The sequence below is a fragment of the Chiloscyllium punctatum genome, chromosome 25 (assembly GCF_047496795.1).
Source record: "Chiloscyllium punctatum isolate Juve2018m chromosome 25, sChiPun1.3, whole genome shotgun sequence".
Lineage (NCBI taxonomy): Eukaryota > Metazoa > Chordata > Chondrichthyes > Orectolobiformes > Hemiscylliidae > Chiloscyllium > Chiloscyllium punctatum.
The window spans coordinates 32,552,409-32,572,511 of NC_092763.1; the positions used below are offsets into that span (position 1 = coordinate 32,552,409).

Genomic DNA, 20,103 nt, shown 5'->3' on the forward strand with positions numbered 1-20,103 from the left:
AACTGATGTCTGAAGCCAGTATATTAAAGTAATAGAAACATAGAAAGCTATTCAGGCCATCATATTCCTGTACACACTCCACAAGAACAGCTCAGCTATTCAAGCTCCTCTGCCTGTTCTCTGTACACCTGAAGCTCCTTTCTTCAGCTGCTTATCCAACAGATGTGTGCAGGAAAAAGAAAAATTACACGAAACTCTGCCATGCACAACATCTGTTATCCAAGCAATACAAACTGACCAGGGGCCACAGAAACAAATCACAACCACTGAAGTAACCTCTCATGACTCCACCTTTGAAAGCAGAAAGCTACATTCTGGAAGTTTCAGAGGCATGGATTCAGAGGCCAACCTGCAGCCTGACCAACGGCAGAGTGATGTGATGAACTACAAAATGAAGCAATAACAATGAGTGATGAACCAGGACCATTGAAAAATAAACCAAAAAATTTACAACTTCCGCACAGAATGGGAAAATGATTTTCTGTCAACTCTTAAAAATTAAGAGCATTTGTCTTTATGTCATTGACGTTTACCGATAAGTAAAAAGGAGGAAGTGGAACGCCACCACAATGATGCCTAGTAAAGGATAGTTTTCCCTTGAACTGCATGCTTCAGACAAAGAAATTTGATGAATTGATGGTCATTTGAAAACTCAACGGTTTATTTTCCTAAACATGCAGCAAAAGGTAAGGCATGCATTGAAACATCAGTACATGTTTACCATCTCCTGGAAAAACCCAAGAAAACATTCACAGATGGAAAAGTAATTGAAGAAGCAATAACTATGGCTGCTGACTGATTATTCAACTATCTTAAAGAACAAAGAAGAAATAATCACAGCAATATAGAGCATACTGCTTGATGCTTACACAGTAGCAAGACAAGTGGAACTACTGTCTGAAGATATCTTACAGAAACTACAGATCCAGAGGCCAACCTGCAGCAGTGATATCATGAACTACAAGGTGCAGTTCTGATGGATTGTGAATGGTTCTCACTACAGTTTAATCAGTCCAGCAACATGACCATCACAGCCCAGGTAATTGTTTTGTTTGCATTGTTTTCAAGAACGTAACAACTAAAAAGAAATCTTCTCACCTTTTTGCCTCTTAAACAGAGAAAAAGGGGTGAGATATCCACAGGATTGAAGGGATGGCCCAAGGGGGCTGAGAGCGAAATGGGAGGGGGTGGGGTTTGGGGGGGGGTGGTGAGGTAGCTGGGAATGTGATAGGTAGGTGAAGCTGGGGTTGAAGGTGATAGGTCAGGGAGGAGGGTGGAGCGGAAAGGTGGGAAGGAAGATGGGCAGGCAAGACAGTTAAAGAGGGCGGTGCCAAGTTGGAAAGTTGGATCTGGGAGCAGCCACTCCTTCATTTCTGATGAAGGGCTTATGCTTGAAATGTCAACTCTCCTACTCCTTGGGTGCTGCCTGACTGGCTGTGCTTTTCCAGCACCACACTCTTCGATTCAAATCTCCAGCATCTGCAGTCATCACTTTCTCCTAGTAATATATCACAACTTATGTCAAATATTCCAATTAAGAAACTAGTTTCTATCACAACTTATAGTACACCAATCAATTATGGGCTGTTACATTTTGCAGAAATTATCCCGATATCTCTTTTGTCAATTACCAAAAGAACAAAAGAGAAGTACAGCACAGGAACGAGCCCTTCAGTCTTCCAAGCCTCTGCTGATCATCATGCCCTAACTAAACTAACAAACCTCTGCCCTTATTCATTCATTATCTCTCTATTCCCTCCCTATTCATACAACTATCCAGATGCCTCTTAAATGTTGCCAAAATGCCTCTTTCCACCTCCTCTTCTGACAGTGTTCCAGGCTCCTACCACTCTCTGCATGAAAACATCTCCCTTAAAATTGCACTTCTTACCTTGAACCTGTACTCCCCCCCCCCCGTAATTGAAACTTCAACCCTGGGAAAATGCCACGGACTATTCACCCATCTATACCTCTCATAATTTTGTAGACCTCTGTCAGGTCTCCTCTCAGCCGTCGTCTTTCCAGTCAAAACAATCCTAGTTTTAAGCTTTCTTCAGAGCCAGCCCTCAAGACCAGGCAACATCCTGGTGACAATCAGCCACCCTGAAGCAGACCTGCTACTACAGTCACATCTCCTTCCTTAGCGCCTGCCTACGCAACCAACAATCACTTCAACTCCCCCTCCCATTCCACCAAGGACATGCAAGTCCTGAGCCGCCTCCACTGTCAAGCCATAGCCATCTGACAACTGGAGGAAGAATACCTCATCTTCCACCTTGGGACCCTCTAACCACACAGAACCAATGTCAATTTCACTAGTTTCCTTATTTCCCCTCCCCCACCTTATCCCAGATCCAACCCTCCAACTTGGCACCACCCTCTTGAACTGTCTACCTGTCCCTCATCCGTCCCACTTATCTGCTCCACCCTCCACTCCAACCTATCACAATCATCCCTCACCTTCATTCACCTATTGTATTCCTAACTACTTATCCCAGTCCCACTACCCCTCCCATTTATATCTCAGCTCCCTTTGGGCCCCCCACATTCCTGATGAAGAGTTTATATTCAAAATGTTGACTCTGCTGCTCCTTGGATGCTGCCTGACTGACTGTACTTTTCTAGCACCACACTTTTTGACTCTGATCTCCAGCCTTCACTTTCCCCTAGATATCCTGGTGAATCTTCTCTGAACTCTCTCCAAAGCTTCCATGTCCTTCGAGTAGTGTGGCAATAACCAAAACTGCACATAGCACTCCAAATGTGGTCCAACAAAGGTTTTACATAGCTGCAACATGGCTTGCCAACTCTTGTACTCAATGCCCTGGCCAATGAAGGCAAGCATGCTATATGCCGTCTTAATTACAAAGTCATCTGTGGACCTGCACCCTTAGATTTGTCTGTATGTTAATTTTCCTCACAGTTCCACTATTTACTGTATAATTCACACCTAAATTTGATCCTCCAAAATGCAACACCTCACATTTGGCTGGATTAAACTCCATCTGCCATTTCTGTGCCCATCTATATCCTGATGTATCCTTTCACAACCATCAGCACTCTTCAACAACTCCACCAATCTTCATGTCATCTACAAACTAACTAAGCCAATACGTATTACAAACAACAACAGAGGACCTAAAATTGTGGTATACGACTAGTTCATTCTGAAAAGCACCCTTTCACCGCTACCTTCTGTCTTCATTGTGCAAACCAGTTTTGTATCCATCTAGCCAGCCCACCCAAAATCCCATGTGATATTTCATTCATTTGAAAACCTCTTCCTTTCAAACAAATGTGAAACAATCATACTGCCGTTTCACAGAGGTGCCATATACCACATACATATCTATCTTTTTACAAACAAAAAAATCGTGTAAGAAACCATAATATTCATCCAAGTTTCAAAAAGTCGTGATGTATGAGTGTGTCAGTGAGCAGCTGTTTCCTGGGATACTGAGGGCTGCGTGGGTGTTATATTCCCATTTCGTGCAGTGCACTGGTGCGATTCCAATGACAACGCGGCCTGTGGAGAGGAGGAGGCCGGACGCCACGTCCTGGCACACTGGAAGCTGTCGCCCCGTTTTAAAGGCGTGGCCGGCATCAATAACCTGCTCAGCCCAGTTAAAATAAAACTCCCACTCGCTGGCACAGAGCTGGGTTTGGGAGTGAATCCCGGCGAAGGACAAAAAGATAAAGAAAGCAAGAAGGCAGCCTGGTGATTATGACAAGGGAAAACTACAACTCCCAGAATACATCACGGCGTGGGCAGGCACAAATTAAACTTGATCAAAGAATGGCATACGTTGCTCAGTGATTGGCACCTGTGCGCGGATCCCGATGTGTGTATGGTGGAGTCTGCTGTCAGTCAGTCTGGGGGTGGGGTCTGTTTGTCAGTAGGTTTGGTTGAGCGGCGCAGTGACTGAGGTGTGGGGTTTGTTCGGAGCGTGACGTGTGAGGTACGTACTGTCTATGTCTCCTTCTTTTGTCTTCATTAATGAAAGTCTAAAGGCTATGTTATTTACTCAAAGGCTTTTTAATATCGCAGCTGAGTGGGTTTTCAAGGTGTCTCTATTCTTGTCCTGGTGATTTTGTTTTATTGCAGCATCACTCACTTGGTACCTTTTCCTTTCCACCCTCACATTCTGGTTTCCATGGAAACCCCCTGGGATATTTAAGGGTGAAATGATATGATGCTTTCAGCAATCGTATTTTACTGAGCTAGTCTTTATCTAAAAACAAAGCAAAAAGCCTCGTTAATAGGAAACCTCAAGTAAAACACCCTCCTCGGATTTTTACTTGATTCTCTTTCCATTTTCTGAGGCTGTCGTTACATTTCTTGGCTAGACCCTCGTGCGATGGTATATCCTAAGGTTTGTCAGTATTTTACCTAAAACATTTAGCGGGTTTTATTTTATTCCTGTTATTTTATTTTGCACTCAAAGTATTGTTGGAACTCCAGGATTGTTATCGTTGGAACCATTGCTCCAATAAAATGTACTGTTAGGCTACATGGAGAAATGTAGGGTTAAATGTGCCTTCCTTTCAAATTGTGTAATAAGGGTGAGTGTGCATAATTCCAGTTTTACAATTGAATATGGAAATATATTGTGAGATTTTCTCCCCTTTTAAAATGAGAATTAACTCTGAACAAGGTTTGCATTTGTGTGTGGCTACAGAGGAGAAGCTTGAATTTTTTTGAGAATAAAGCATGGAGGCTAGGGGGAAAGTGGGACTGGATAGAATAAAGTCTAATGGAGAGTTCTGAACACCAGAGGTTGAGCAAGCACTCCATCAGAAATCAGAACCAATGTAACAATATTGTAAAATGTGAATGTTTTATTTAAGTAGTGTGCAGTTATACAGCACCTTCCAGATAGGCACTTTACAGATAGTTATGAAAACTGAATGGAAAGTATGGGAGATGACTGTAGAGTGGACCAGAATTGAAGACACAGAGCATGAACAGGGGGGAGTTGTGTCTGGAGAAGATAATTAAAAATTGCACAATACAAATGCTTTTGCTATATTTCCATTCCAATAAATTTCAATTTCAAAATAATAATGTTCTTCTCCAAATCCATCCACTCTACCAGAGCTACTGGTGTAGGAATGGGGTGAACAAAAGTTAAAAATCACATACCACCTGGTTATAGTCCAACAGGTTTATTTGGAAGTATTAGCTTTCAGAGGGCTGCTCCTTCATCAGGTAGCTAGCTGACAAAGGAGCAGTGCTCCAAAAGCTAATGCTTCCAAATAAACCTGTTGGGCAATAACCTGGTGGTGTGTGATTTTTAACTTTTGTCCACCCCATTCCTACACCAGTACCTCTGGTAGAGTGGATGGATTTGAAGAACAATACAATTATTTTGAAATTGAAATTTATTGGAATGGAAATACAGCAAAAACATTTGAGAAGGTGTATCTGGGAAGTACTTCAAAGTTAGTCAAGATTGGTTGGAGTTGGGAAAATATAGAAATTAAACGTTGAGAATTTGAGTCACCATGCTCAGGTAAGGGGAAAAATTGATTGGCAAGTACTTCATGGTACCCTCAACTGTTATGGAAATTGAACACAGACCGTTGGCATCACAAGCTGCTGTCCAGTAAACTGAGTTACTGACATTTGTCTGCTACAGATACAAAAATTGATTGTGTAGAAAATCAAGGAAAGAACAGAGAAAAAGAATGCGATCTCTATAAAGGATGTTACCTTACTCTGGCAAGGTTGGCCTTAAACATCGTGCTCAAATGATGAGCGTTTGGAGAAGTAATTGTGAAAAATAATGCTGGTATACTTGACAACCTCATTTATGAAGGGAAAGGGAAATCCAAGCAGTTTAGCAATGGTAGAATGAGATACAATTTTGATGAATTATGATGCTACAAATGTGGGTTGGTAGGAATGTTATTTCATTTTAAGGAATTGGGTTGGAAGAGGATTAATGCAGCAAAAAAATAAAAAGCCTCCCCATCCTGTGCTTTGAGTAGCACAGACATGCTGCTGACCTTGGCTTTCCACAAATAGTGACAAGTTGACATTTCTCTCCTGATTAGAATTCATTCTGTCCTGCTGGAAAGTGTACATTCATAGATTGTAGCCGAGGATGTGATTGGACATAACTGTGATGCCACTCCCTCTCTCTGAAGTAAAATTACCTGCTGTTGTTCATTACATGCATGCCTTACATAAAGCACAGGAGGGCTGTGAGAATCTGAATCACTGTCTTCAGCAAGGGAGAAAATTGGACAAAGAAAATTTAGTAAGATTTATTAGGTCAATCTTTATAGAATCGTTGAACAAGTGTAGCACAGAAAATGCTATTTTTGCCCATTGAATTTGTTCTGACTTTTTGGAAGAGCATTCTAGTTACAGAATCATAGAGATATACAGTATGGAAACAGACCCTTTGGTCCCACTCGTCCATGCTGCACAGATATCCTAACCTAATCTCGTCCCGTTTGCCAGCACTTGGCCCATATCGCTCTCAATGCTTCTTATTCATATACCTATCCAGATGCCTTTCAAATGCAGTAATTGTACCAGCCTCCACCATTTCCTCTGGCAGCTCATTCCATACATGCTCCACCCTCTGTCTGAAAACGTTGCTCCTTAGCTCCCTTTTATATCTTTCCCCTCTCATCCTGAACCTGTGCCCTCTAGTTCTGGATTCCCTCATCCCAGGGAAAAGACCATGTCTGTTTATCCTATCCATGCCCCTCATAATTTTGTAAACCTCTGTAAGGTCACCCCTCAGCCTCCGATGCGCTAGGGAAAACAGCCCCAGCCTATTCAACCTCTCCCTATAGCTCAAATCCTCCAACCCTGGCAACATCCTTGTAAATCTTTTCTGAACTCTTTCAAATTTCACAACATCCTTCCAATATTCCAAAAGTAGCCTCACTAATGTTCTGTATAGCTGCAACATGACCTTCCAACTTGTATACTCCATGCTCTGACCAATAAAGGAAAGCATACCAAATGCCTTCACTAACCTATCTACCTGTGACCCCACGTTCAAGGAGATTTGAACCTGTACTCCAAGGTTTCTTTGTTCAGCAACACTCCCCAGTACCTTACCATTAAGTGCATAAGTTCTGCTCTAATTTACTTTTCCAAAATGCAGTGCCTCGCATTTATCTAAATCTGCCATTGCTGAGTCTATTGGCCCATCTGATCAAGATCCTGTTGATCTGAGGTAATCTAAGGTAACCTTCTTTGCTGTTCTCTACGTTCCCAATTTTGGTGATATCTGCAAATTAACTAACTTTTTTTTCCTAAGCTCACATCCAAATCATTTTTCTAAATGATGAAAAGCAGTGGGCCCAGCACCGATCCTTGTGGTACGTCACTGGCCACAGGCCTCCAGTCTGAAAAGCAACCCTCCACCACCAGCCTGTCTTCTGCCTTCGAGCCAGTTCTATTGAAATGGCTAGTTCTCCCTGTATTCCATGAAATATAACCTTGCTCGCCAGTCTCCCATGAGAAACCTTGTCAAACGCCTTACCGAAGTCCATATAGATCGCACCTATGCTAGTCCTACTTGCCTGATCTTTTTTTCATTTCCGGTTCCTTCAAGAACTTATCTAGTTCCCTTCACCATGTTTTGGAGCAATGCATTCTCAAACCTAATTGTGTATTGCATAAAAATGTTTTTTCAAGTTGCCTCTGGTTCTCTTGCCAATCAGCTTAAGTCTGTGCCCTCTGATTATTGGTTCTGAAGACATTGAATAAAGAGAAATGGTTTCAAATATAATTTAACTCTGTGATTTTTACATGCCTATCAAATTTTTTCTTGAACATTTTGGGTGGCGGAGGGAAAGCAGGACATGGTACAAGCCACAATTTTAATATTTGCAGACAACACAAAACTTCAAGTTGTGACAAATAGTGAAAAAGATCGTAAACCTAAAAAGTACATAGACTTGTGGGATGGTGGATCAAGATAGCTGAAAATAAATAGGTGTGAAGTGATAGATTTTATTCAGAAGAATGAGGATGACTAATACTCAAAAAATGCTGTAGTAACATTTTAGAAATCAGTGTTGGGGATTGGTGGTGTGGAAGGACACTGGCTTTGGTATTGATTTAAAGTTGAATATTTTGTCCATTGGTTCATTTTGTATTATATGTTCATGAGGTGCACATTGGTTTGCTCGTTTTTGCATTTCTTTTCCAGGATGTAGTGTAGCTCAGGAAGTCATTTGTTTATTATTTATTATTGACTTACTGTCTAACAGCAAAAACCTGTTAGGTGAAAAGTGAATGTTGCTTTTCCTTAGTGGGATTTACTATGATAAGAATTCTTAAGTCATAAGTGTAAAGGTCAGCTTTTTGAAGGAACATGGTATGGGTGTACTTTCCAATTTTAAATAAACAGGACTTTGCAGAAAGAGATCCAACTACAAATTGTCTCTTATTTTGCCATGAAAAATAAAAACGCTTTGTCAGTGATGCAGGCAACTGGAGAACAGAGATCTAAGGTGATAAAGCTGGAAAATGGAGATTTTTAAAAATACAGTGAATTATAACCTGAATCCCTGCCTGGAAGGGTAATGGAATCAGATTTCATAGCAACTTTCTGAAGAGAAATGAATACTGTATACAGTTGTCAGGAAGATAATTAATGGATTATGATTAAATATTAGTGCAATGTGATTAACATAATTCTTGAAACAACCAAGACGGTAGAATATTATGATGTGGAGATGCTGGAGTTGGACTGGGGTAGACAAGGTCAAAAATCAAATGACACCAGGTTATGGTCTAACAGGTTTATTTCAAACTGAAAGCTTTTGGAGCTCAGCTCCTTCCTCGGGGAGGTAGTTAGATCTTCTCTTAGGAGATATCAGCCCAAACCTATATTTGTCCATGTCTTGCTGCATATGATCACAGACTGTTTTAATATCTGAGGAGTTGCAAACTGAACTGTACACTCTGCAATTATCACTGAACATCCCTATACTAATCCCATGATGGAGGGAAGGTCATTGATGAAGTAGATGAAGGTTGAACTAAATACTCTCTGCTCTGAGGAACATCTGAATGAATGCTCTTGAATTCAGATGATCATCCTCCAAAAATTTCAGCTATCTTCTCTTGTGTCAGGTATAACTCCAACCGGTGGAGACTATCCTTTAATTTCCATTGACTTTAGTTTTTCAGTGGTTTCTGTCACATTTTAATGCTGCTTTTGGGAAAACCATTTTCACTTCGGCCCTGGAATTCAGTCCTTTTATCCATGTTTTGACCAAGACTGTAATGACATCTGGAGTGAAGTAGTCTTGGCAGTACTCATTAGGCATCAGTAAGCAGGATATTGTTGAGCAAGCACCACTTGATAGCACCATCAGTTATACCTTCTGTAATGTGGCTGATGACCAAGACTAAACTAGTGGAGCAATACTTTGCCAGTTGGATTTAGTTGTTTATTATGTAACTCCTTGGTTCTCTGTCATGTATGGTTCAAGTCGAGCATGGTTATTCTCATAATAAGTCATTAACGATGATGTATCCTGCAGATGAACACAAAAGGCTAAAGCATGTGCAGTAATCATCAGCTAGAAGGGACAACTAGATACTATACCCAAGGTTACCACTGAGGTCTGTACTAAAGCAGACTGGTTTTTTCAACCAATTTGATTCACTCCACAATATGTCAAGAAATAGCCGAGTACACTGAACACAACAAAGGCTCTGCCCCAGAGAAAATACAGATGCAGTATGTAAGGCTAGTGCTTCAGAACTAGCTCTAAGACAACTTTGCAGGAGTTCTCTAGCTAAGCTGTTTCCATGACAACACTCTCATCTATCCCAAGAAGAGGAAACTCGATTAAGTATATCTGTCCACAAAAAGCAAATCAAATCCAACCTGCCCAAGTATCATCAATACTACCAAGAGACCTTTTCCCACCAAGAACCTGCTCACCAATGCTTCAAATTCTGCCAGGATCTCTTCGCTGTGGGCCTCATTACAGCCTTGTTTGACACATAGGCGAAAGAGGCAAATTCAGAAGCTGAACAACAATAAATGCCTTTGACATTGAAGCATCATTTTACTAACTGTGGTATCAAGGAACTCATAAAATTAAAGTCAACTGGAACTGAGAGGTTCAGGCATGTGGGGGAATTATGGTGCCTGGATCTCCACTGACACTATTCATTCCTAGCAAAGAGAAAGATGTGAGTGTCTATTAGAGGCCAATCATCTTTGCTTTGAGATGTCTTTGCATGGGTTCCTTGACACAACCAACTTCAACTGCTTTACCAGTGACTACCCTCCCCCATCATGAATTCAGAAGTTGCTTATTTTAAATCTGAGATTGATAAATTATTAAGTAAGGCTATTAGGGGATATGGGCCACAGGCAAGTATATGGAGTTAGCCCACAGATCAGCCATGAGCTTATTGAATGGTGGTACAGACTTGAGGGGCTGATTGGCCAACTTCTGTTCATATATTCCTTTGTTACTTTCTGTGGGAATTTTACTACACAAAATTCAGTTACATTCACAGCTCCTCCAACACTGAAGCAGTCTGTTCCTGCATGCAGCAAAACTGGAACAAAATTTTGGTTTGAGCTGATAATTGGCAAGTAATAAATTCTGTCCATAAGTCCAAGCTAATGTCCATATCTTATAAGAGGGAGCCTAATCACCTCACTTTGATAGTTAATGGTAATAACCACGCTCCACCCTTACCAACATTCTGGTGTGAGGAGGGATAGTGTTAGTATTGACAAGAAATCTAATTAAACTAGCGATGTACATACTGTAGGTACGACTGCATGTCATAGATTGGATATTCTCGGCGCATGATTCATCTGTGACTGCCCATAGCCTTTTGACCATCTATTAGGTAGAAGTTAGGAGTGTGTTGCATACTGTCCCCATGTCTTGGTGAATGCAGCTCCACCAGGAGCTTAACACCATCCAGGACTAAACTCTGCATGATCAGATCAGGAAGCCAAAGAAAATCCTAGTTGTATAGTACAGAGCTTTGATAATATCCCATGTTGCTTACTGAATGTAGACTTAAAAAAGAATTATATCCGTGTGATGGAGGTGATATGGTGACGATGCACCAGCTTAGTTCCTGGGGTGATAGGCTGAGTAAATTGTGTCTAGAGTTGATTTAATTGAAACATGCAAGATTCTGAAGTGATTTGATGAGGTAAATGCAGAGATTGTTGCTGTTGACTCGTAAATCTAGAATGGGATGATGATTGACGAATAAATCATTTGAGTTTGATATGAACAAAATATTAATTCAAAAGGCTGAGAATCTTCAAATCTCCACTTCAGAAGCCTATGGCCAACTGGCATAGAGTGCGGGGGGAAGGGGGGGGGGAAATGGTGTTGAAGCAGGAGATCAACTGCAGTTGTTCATTGATCAGCTTGAGAACATAAGCATATATGTGAAGAGGGCTTGCAATAGAGTGTATACCTGTGCAATGCTGTGTTAGTTCTTAGCTCCACTTTGAAGCTTTTTTTGCTTGATTAATGCTCTGTACCAACAAATGTGAAAAATAAATATTTTTATTAAGAGCCTCTGAGGGGTTTTAAGGTGTCCACTGACCTGCTGTGAAAACTCTGCTCACATTTTGACCTGATGTCACATATTCTACCACAGTATTGGAAATAATCCTCCACATTCTAAATGAATCAACAATATTTTGAAACAAAATTAAGAATAAACCAACAATATTCTAAAAGAAAATATCAAATCACCAATGTTAGTGGAACCCCAAAATCCCAAATGAGGATCCACATCTTTGTCAAAAACTAGTCAGTTCTTCCTTTGACCATATCATATCTGGGTACTATGTTTTATTCAAATCGATCTATTTGTTACGTGTTATATTACCTTCACACAAACTGACAAACAGGAGCAAAAACATTACCTCCATTCAACGTAAGTGGCAGAGGTAATTTTTTAAAAGATGCAGGAACAGGAGAAACAAGAGCTCTTTTTTCCATCATTTAGTACAAACATGGTTGATCTTCTGCCTGATCTCCACTTCCCAACCTGCTTCCTGTGTCTCTTGACCACAAGTCTCTATCAAGATTCCCAAAGATTTGTAACCTTCTTAATCAAGAAATCTTTGCTCATCTGAAGCATAAATGATTGAACCCATGTCCTGCAACTCTTCTGGATTTCCTAGTAGAGATATCAACCTCTTCAAGCTAATTCAGAGTACAATTGGTTCTGCTATAAAGTGTGTTTCTTCAATGCAAATTGGCTATAACACAATTGAAGAATTTAAACCATTATTTGTAGACGTGAATTTTCCTTATCTGTATTGGCTATAATGTGATTTTGATCCCATTGGTTTAAATGGTGCTGCTATTACGCAATTTCCTTAATGTAGAATCACATGGGAACATAACTACCGCATTATATCAAGACAGATTTTATTGCATTTTCAGTGAAATCATCTGTAGACACAATTTATACAACTTCTTTCCTCAGAAATCAAGCTGGTACACCTTCATCTTACCACTTATACTGTAAGCTTATAAATCCTTAAAAAATTCTTTTTTGGTCTGCATTTATTAATCCAGGTGTGGTCTCGCCAAAGCCCTGTACAACAGTATTGAGAGGTTTTTTTAACCCTACTCTCAATCCCTTTGCAACAAAGGCTACCATTCAGTTTGCTTTCCTAATTGCTTGCTGTATCAGCATGTTAACTTTGTGTAAATCATACAAGCATATTTTGTGTCTCTCTGAACATGGAATATTTAGAAATTTTACACCTTTTAAAGATGTGCTGCTTTTGTATTATTATCAAAGTGAATATCCACGCTCTTTCCCATATTTCACTCAATCTACCGCTTTGTTACTCGTTTAATTTGTCAATATCTTTTTGCAAACTGTGCGCTCCTCACTGTGCATGTTCACATCATTTCGTATTGTCAGCAAATGCTGATACATTACTTGTAGCCTCTTGTCTAAGTTTTTAATATAAATTAAATAGCTGAGGGCCCAGTATTGATCCTTGCAGCATTCCTAGTTACTACCTGCCCACTTGAAAACAATTGTCCCCAATATCTGGCTCTTGTCCATTAGCTAATTATTTATCCATTATCACACATAATCCCCAACCCCAAGTTCAGTATTTTGCAAATTTTGATTTTGGTAACATACCAAATGGCTTTAAGAAATCTAAGTAAACTAAATCTACTAGTTCCCTTTATCTCCCTTGCTGGTTAGGTCCTCAAAAATCTCTTTAAAAATTGTCAAATACAATTTCCTTTTGTAAAATTGTATTGATTTTATCTGGTAATACAATAATTTTCTAAGTCCATTGTTAAGCCTTCATAGATTCCAGCATTTTCCTGATGACTAGTGTTACTCTAACTCTGAGGGCGAAGCAACTCATTTGATTGGCACCAAATATATGACCTTAAACACAAATTTACCATGAGCAAAGTATTTTGCAGCAATTCATTTTGGCATCTTTGACCGTACCTCCCAAACCTGAGACCTTTTATCACCAAGAAGAACAAGTCATTGCGCACATTGAAATACTTATATTTCCAAGTTCCCCTCAAAGTTACTTGCCATCCTGGCTTGGAAATATTTTATCTTTCTTCATCATCACCCTGTTAAAGTCTTGTAGCTTCCTATATAATATCATTATGGGTGTATCTTCACTGTACAGACTGCAGTGGTTTAAAAAGGTGGCTTGCCATCACTTTCGTGCAAAATATGTTGGGCTTGACAGCTAGCCCCAGTCTCCCATGAATGAGTAAAAAGAGTACCATGTCTGAAATTGTTGGTTCCTTGAAATGACTGATACCTGCCTGTACTTGCTTGAATATTCTCCTGTAGATGACATGTAGAATATTCTGTACCCTAGAATATTAAATTTGGCTCATTGACAAAACAACAGAAAAATTTTGAAGTCAGCCATTACATGAAGTGCTGGTTATTGGTATTTTTTGAGTGAGTTCCTTCTAATTCTAAACAGCTAGTGCAACACTGCATCTTGTTTTTTTTGGTTTGAATACAAACACAAGAAGGGTGAATTTCTGAAAGTGTCTCAGTGCTATCAGTTTTGTGTGTAGGATGTCTTTCCATGCTTGTGGATTCTTTCACTTTGAATTGTAACCATTTTAGTTTACTTGTTAAATAATAACTCAAAATATTCAAATGGAGAAATTATGTAAAAGCAGACATAGATTCCTCATGTTTGCACTGTTTTGTATTTTGTTCCTCCACTGCTCCTTTTCCTTAACACAGGTGATGCTAGGCCAATCACATCTCCTCTAAGTATATTTTTTTCAAGATATTGCTTTTAGCACATGTTTGAAGATGCCATTGCTTTACTCTGTACTTGCAGAGTCGTAACTTAATCGCTTGTGTACCTAAAGTAGATCTGAATACAGGGTAGACATAGTTCTCAGATAACACGTGTTCTGGCAGCGCAATTTGCTTAAAACATTGCTGATGAATTAAGGAATGTTATTTTTGAGAACACTTGCCTCTCTGTTCGCAATAGCGCAATTCTAACGGTGATTGTTTCATGCACTTCATCCTGTGCAGTCACCGATGTACGCGTCCAAGTCTCTGCGCTGTTCTGTGCATCGCGCTGGTCTTCATGCCGTTCAGGGCATGTGCCAACGTCAGCTGCCGACAGAGAGCAGCTTTCCGTGAGAGGTACTGTACAGAGAACAGCTTTCTGAGAGTAGCTTCCTGTGAAAGGTACACTTCTAATAGATTATTCCTTTATTTTGACCAAATGGAGGGGCACAGTGACAAGAATGTTAGCAAGAAGCATCCTGGTGATTAAATTGCAGGTGATGAATGCAAACGAAAAGCTTGAACACTGGAAGAGAAGCTAAATATTATCAAGCATTTTGATCATAAGGAGAGAATATGTGATAGAGCTTGGTTAACAGGAAAGAAGGAGTCTACTGTAAACACCATGATGGCCCTCTGTCCCTGCAGTAACAACTTTTTTAAAATGTACGGTGTTAAATTTACTCTTGTTTCATTGATAAATATGACTTATACCTTCATTCAGGCCATGCTGTACTTTGTGTTAGATTTATGGGTGATTTTTGAGTGATTGTGAGTGATTTCTTTTTGGTGACCTACCCTACCCCACTTTTCCCATAGGCCCCATTATTTATATTAAGTGATTTTCTATTAAGCAAGGTTTTGCAGGAATGCAACTACAGTGTTACAGGAGAACTACCTGTACATTTATTGAGCACCATTTGAAGAAGCACTGAAAATAGCAAAAGCCAATTGGAAAAAAAAGCAATATATTTGTATGTTGTTTAAATGTTACAATGTTTAATCAGAGGATGAAGTTAACATTAAATCAAATTGTAACATTAAGAATTAATTTTTAATTGAGTGGGTTAGTTGGTTTAGAGTATGGATTAAATAAATGTCAAAGACACCATGTTTGATCCCCATTCTAGCTTATGTGTTGCTTCCTTGCCCGACCTGCATAAAGCTTGTGACTAATCACAGAATTCCACTCTTCCAGGAGAGAAATTTTAAGTTGTTAAAATTAGAGATATATTGGTAATACTGAGTTAAGCAAAGTATTGAAGATAACCTACTTATGTATAAAATAGATTTAGCTTCATGTTCTCTTTTACCAAGAGTAATTTTTAATTTTAGATTTATTAATTAATTTAGTTTAATTTACAGCAGTGGCTGTGGTGGGATTTGAACCTCTGTCTTCAGCATTAACCTTGGCTTCTGTATTACTCACCAGTAACAGTAACTACAATTTTGAAAGAATGCAGAGATCTTCAAGTTTGTGCAGGTGAAGGCAGCAGACTAGGTTGAGTAAGTGGTTAGTTAAAAAGGCATATTGGATCTCAGGATTTATAAATGAAGGCACAGAGTTCAACAAATATGTTATGATGAACTTTATAAAGCTGTATATCATGCTCAATTGGAATTTTGTGTCCAGATCTGGGAGCAGTAATTTAGGAATGATGTGGAGAGGGTGCAGAAAAGATTCACAAGAATGGTTCTTGGATGCAGGAATAACTGAATTGCATTAATGGACTGGAGAAACTGCGGTGTTCTCCTTTTGATTAGAGAAGGTTGAAAAGAGATTTGATCAAAGTGTTCATGTCTATATTGGACACATGAATAGAAACTGTTCCCTTTGTCTTTAGGATTGAGAATCCAAGGCCAACTATTTGAGGTAATTGGCAAAAGAACCAAATGCACTATGCGAGAAATTGTACATAGAGTGAGTGGTTAGAATCTGAATTTGTGTCTGAATGTGAGGAGGAGGCATATGCAGTGTTGGCTTTCAAAAATGATTTGGATGAGCATCTGAAGAAAGAAGTTGCAGGGTTATTGGGTAAGGGTATGGACTGGGACAAGTTAAATTGCTTTTGAAGAGAGCTGATATGGACATAACTGACTGGTGACCTCCTGTGTTGCAACCATTTGCATTGTCATTGTAAACAAGTATATTTACCATTACTTGAATTGTTGTGCTTGGCTTCCTGTGGAATTCTGAGGGACACAATCTCAAGTCCATCCTCACTTTTTTGGTTACAAAACTTATTCTTTTCAAACTCTTATGCTAAAGGTTTAGAACTTTCAGATCAGAAAAATTCATGAATTGAGAGTGGATACCACACAACTGTGAAAGAAGATGTAACTTATCCATTTGAAGTTTGACTGTTTTAAAAAAAAAATTGTAAATTTTAATGTATGTATTTTCTGACTCCTTTGGTTAACCAAAGGTTTCACTTGTCCCATAAGAGAATCAGAAGCTAATCTGCCCTCCAGCCTTTCCGGTTGGCATTGCTGAAGTAAGGGTGAGATATTGAACTTTCTGATTCGCTTTCACTCTAACTGCTGCTCTTCAGACGGGTGCCCAGTATGTAATGTCACAACTCATTGGCGTAGTGAACTGGAAATCAAGTCCCATCAATTGTCACAAATGTGAAAATTTGATTAAAACACAAAATTGCTCAATTCTATCTAACTGTCTAATTCAGGTTAAAGTTATATGCAAACCAGTTTTTTTCTGTTAACAGAAAAACAATTGCATGTTGTAATCAACTGTTTTAATCAGTTAGAAAAAGTAAACAAATTGAATTGCTAATTTGTAACTTAAACTCCACCACTTTCTTAAAGTTCCCATAATACATACAAACAGACAAGGCCAAATATTATCGCAAGGAATGAAAAAGCAGTCAGAAGCACAATTCTAGCACCAGCCTGTATCATGGATGTCAGTGCGTTGTTTTCTTGTTGCTCCATTTGATTCCTTCTGACTCTTCACTGATGACATTTCATGTAAGTATATTGTTACATTCAATAGGAAGGGAGAATAGCCAGAGACTAGTGGACCTGTGGAATTCATTGCCGTGAAGCGCAGTGGAGGCCAGGATATTCAATGTCTTCAAGACAGGGATTGATAAATTCTTGATCTCACAAGGAATTAAGGCTATGGGGGAGAGTGTGGGTAAGTGGAGTTGAAATGCCCATTAGCCATGATTAAATCGCGGAATGGACTCAATAGGCCGAATCGCCTTACTTCTACCCCTATGTCTTGTGACCTAATGGAATAGAGGGATACAGATCTTGTAAATGAAGACAGTTTTAGTAGGGAAGGGCAAAATATTTTGGCACAGACTTGGAGGGCTAAAAGGCCTGTGCCTGTGTTTTATTGTTCTTTATTCTTTGATTCTTGTCCTTTTCACGTGTTGTTGAAGATTTGCTCATTCAGGGCCTCTGAAGCTCGTCTTTCCCCTTTTCATTTCACCAAGGGATTTGCAGAGAGTAACTCAGAGGGAAGTTGAAGCAGAGTAACTAGATGCCAGATGCTTTATTTTACTTTTCCACACAGGAGAGAGAGAGAGAGAGAGAGAGAGAGAGAGAGAAAGAACGAGGTGGATGCTTTCTGTTGGCAGGCTGGATATTTCTATTATATGATACACATACCAGGCTGTAGCCCCCTATCCAGGACGCAGTCAAGTACTCGTTATGCTGAGCCCTCTTGAGCCTACAGCAACTGGTACTGATTAATTCTTCAATCTGTCTGATCAATACTGTCCCTGTGCAAAATGACCATGAATGCACTCTGGCAGTGCTGGTTTTTCTGGAATTCTTCCTTGTTTCTCCAATAAGGCAACATTGCATATACAACTCCAGAATGTGCTGCAGTAACTTGTTTTGTAAACATAATCTTCGGCAGTTTCTTTGGCTTAAAGCAACATTTTTATCCATTTTTATGCCAGTTCCAGAAAAAGGTGTCATTTACTGTCAAGAATATGCTGCAGAACTTCTTTTGATTGTCCAGAGCATTTAAAAGTAATAGGGCATTAGGAGCTAAAGTTGTTGTATTATCACATTTAGGTTAATGTCCATTTAAGTATTCAACATTACAAATGAGCTATGTACCTGCGTGTTATTGCACAGCCTTAACTGTCTGTAGTGCAGCTCTTGAAGCACTGGTTGTGTCTGGCGATTACTGTGTACTTGTATATATTAGTTCAGCTGTAAATAAAATGACCAGAGATCTTCAAGTAAATAGAATCCACATATATAATTTGGTTACATTTAGATGAAGCAAAAATACTCTGTCAGAAGTCTCACAACAACAGATTATAGTCACTGTCACGCCTCCTGATGAAGGAGCAGCGCTCTGAAAGCTTATGATTTAAAATAGACCTATTGGACTTGTGTGACTTCTGCCCTTGTCCAACTGAGTCCAACACCGGCACCTCCACATCACAAGAATACTGTTACATGGTGTGCAGATGAGATCTTTTTTTCTTTAGGAAATAGAACAAATAAGAAATCAGTCGCACAAAGGGGAGCAGCAGAAAACAAAATATAACAGTAATCGAAAAGTTTCCAATACACTGAAGAGAAGAAAATTAGATTTCTTTACAAATTGAGTATTTGAGTTGGCCAAGTTTATTCAGGCATTTAGCTGATTCAAGCCCATCCTATCTAAAGGCTGTGTGAAATTTGAATAGCCATTGGATGTCAGTCTCTTGCACTGAAATGAGATAAAGTACACATAAATTCAAACAATAAATAAAGGTGGGCTGAATTCAGGAACAGCAGTGAGTCAACAGAATAAGCCCCAAAACAAAGTTCAAGCCAAGAAATAGAAAAGAAACACAAAGTATAAAGCTGAAAACACAGAAACCATATCCTCCAGCATGAACTGGAAATTCACAGACCTCCTATCCAAATTGAAATGTTTTCAACACATTGCAGCTAAGGTTCAAAGACCAGTTGCACAGCAGTTGGTATTGAGAGATTAGATAATCAACAATTCTGAAGAGGACCAGAAAGATCCCATAAAGAGTGCTGGAAGATCAGTATCGGTAGGAATAATTTGCTAAGAATTGATGTCCCACAAGCAAAAGTTGCAGGAATTATAGATACATTTTTAGCAGCAACCAAAGTTTTAAAAGATTAATTAATGGTATGTGGATGTAACTGGCTGGGCTAGCAATTGTTGCTCATCCTCACTTGCCCTTCAGAATGTGATTGTGAGCTGCCCTCTTGAACCACTATATTTGATTTGGTGTAGACATTGAGTCCACCTGCACCAATTGGACTGCAGTAGTGAGTCAGCAATATGACTGCCAAAGGCAGAACTATGGTACAGTTAATGAATTGGTGATTGCATCATCATTTATCAAAGCATTCAAAATACCTCTGGGAAAGAAAGGAAAGGTCATAGTATTTGTTCGTTGCTCACCAGATGTCAGAAAAAATGAATCCACTGGAGCCAGACAGTACTACCTGTGAGCATTGTACTGCAGTCAGTACTGACATTGCAAACAGGACACAAACAGTAAGCAAGCTGTGTGGCAAGTGGCATTCTACTGTATTCACTGTGAAGCTTTATTGCTATCCAAGATCTGTGTGAGGCCTGCAGTACAATGTGACATTGAGCCTGCATGTGCAAGAAATCCTGCTCCAAAGATATAGTCAGATGCTACGAAGAGGACAGGTGCAGCAGCATAGCAACAACAGCAATGCATATGCCAGAGACCTGAATCAAAATATGCAGTATAGTTATGGCAATTTGGTATGGAAGCCTGGCAGATTTTACCTGGCAGATATGAGCAGACAATGGCAGGATA

General features: G+C 39.5%; 1 protein-coding gene across 2 annotated transcripts in view; it reads left to right on the forward strand.

Moving 5' to 3' along the window:
• Window positions 1–3,568: 3,568 nt before the first annotated feature.
• Window positions 3,569–20,103, forward strand: part of LOC140495813 (transmembrane gamma-carboxyglutamic acid protein 3-like) — a 67,902-nt gene continuing 51,367 nt past the window's right edge. Inside the window, exon 1 of one of the 2 annotated variants that reach the window (XM_072594956.1) lies at window positions 3,569–3,959. The gene's annotated coding sequence lies outside the window, so the exon portion shown is untranslated. The remainder of the gene's footprint in view (window positions 3,960–20,103) is intronic. The other variant, XM_072594955.1, reaches the window with a different exon arrangement.